Source organism: Octodon degus, unplaced genomic scaffold, assembly GCF_000260255.1.
Source record: "Octodon degus isolate 3935 unplaced genomic scaffold, OctDeg1.0 scaffold00006, whole genome shotgun sequence".
NCBI classification, from domain to species: Eukaryota; Metazoa; Chordata; class Mammalia; order Rodentia; family Octodontidae; genus Octodon; species Octodon degus.
Window position 1 is genome coordinate 13,525,136 of NW_004524582.1, and position 2,001 is coordinate 13,527,136.

The window sequence follows — 2,001 nt, forward strand, 5'->3', positions numbered from 1 at the left end:
AAGGAAAACCAATGTGTTTGTATTTGCTACAAATGTTAAGTTGGTAGAAAGTACTGCCAGTTGTCTTATTAACCATTTATCCCAACTTCCTGGAGACTGACACAGAGAACCTCCTTGGGAACACTTGGAATAGGTGCAGAGTGCAAGAGTCAACAATGAAAAGTGATTTCACAGCAGATATTTGCAGACAAAGGAGAATGTGGCTGTGTTTTTGGCCGATAACAATCCAGGAAGCACGAGGATGCTGTAGTAACTTTCCTCAAGTGGAAACTTAAGCTGAGTGGTAAAACAAGCAGGCTCTTTAAGAGGAACTGTCATAACCTAGGGAGACCTGGGCCCTTCTGTGCCTCCTGGTTCCTCACTTCCTGCTGGCTTCTGAGATGGTGTGGAAGCATATATGGAGCCCAGCACAGCAGAGGGAAAAGCCAATGTAATTCCCTGTGCCCACTCTGCCTGCCACACAGGCAATTGCATAGCTGAGCTCTTAGGGGTGGCTCTAAGACGCCACCACTTGGCTGCTGCCCAATGGACAGATCAGGAACCTGACATTGTCAGCTTTCTCATTAGACTTGACAGGAACCAGGCTCTGTATGTGATGCCGTGAAGGCAAGCGGGCCGTGTCTTGGCCTCATGGTTGTTGCTTTCCTGACTGCTCTAAGGGGTTGTAGCCAAGCTTGGGAGGATGGGGCACAAATGCATATTGAGAAGGCTTTGGTTCTGATCTGCGTGGTGCACAGCTATGCAGCTTTTGGAGTTGCAATGTCCATGCACAAATCCTAGCATCATTCCATGGAAGCAGCATCATCTTGGGCAGATAGATTAAGTCTTTAAGTCTTCCTTTGCTACTGATAGAAGCAAAGACAATTAAATCTAACAGAAGGGATGATTTGAAAGGTAAATGAGATTGTTCCTGTCAAATACTTATACAGTGCTTGGCACAGGGCAAGTGCACAGTATCTCTGAGCTGCTCTCTTTCATATCACTGCCACCTGGGGGCATCATTGGTGCCATCTTCATTACTAATAATACTAAACCTGACCTTTTGTTACACCTCATTCTTGTGATAAGCTGATTGTGGCCAGGTAGCTGGCACCATGGATCCTGGGGCTGGGTAGGAAGGGGTAGAGACTGTATAACAGGAAATTGTCCCATCAAGTGCATTATATACTTTAATACCCAGGGGTTCATTAGCAGAAAATGATATTTGTGCCTGCTTTCCAGAGGCAGACAGTACACAACTGGGCTCTATGAGTTCAGTTTGATTGTTGTAAAGAAATATGTACACTAGGAATGCTATGAGGATATTCAAAAAGACTGTCCATAGCACGTAGTGGTAGTAATAGTATATCCACAAATAAACATATACATGCATAGATTTCTTTATTCCTTTATTTATACATGGAGTCTTATACTTCCTAGACGTGACTTGGTCAATAATAGATAGCATATGCTACTGTGGTTTCATAAGATCATGATGGAAATGAGAAAGTGTTAACCCCTAATGACATCATAGAGACCCTAACCATAGCCTGATGCCTAGTCGCTGATTTGTGTGGGCAAACCCTGGGCTACCAGCCACGTAGAACTGTCACTCAGTTATGTGCAGTGCATAGCTGGATGATGATAGTAAACAGCGATAGTACTGATGTATGCATTCACTATACCATACTTTAATCATTATTTTAGAGTGTATTCTTTCTATATATAAAAAAGTTTACTGGAAAACAGTATGCTGTATTATGCTAGCAGTAACCTCATACATTTTGTGTTTACAGATTCTCTTGATTGCATAATCTTGTGCTTGATTTAATCTCATGTGATTTTGTTCATAATGGCTCTAGGAGAAATAAGCTGTATCATGTACATTTGTGTAATTCAGATGTGTATGTATGTCTGTATAGACACTGTGCATATGTACATATGCATGTGAACACATGAATCTATATACACTTACTTTAGCTTAGTTATATAGTGGACCATATTACATAGGTTTCATAAAAA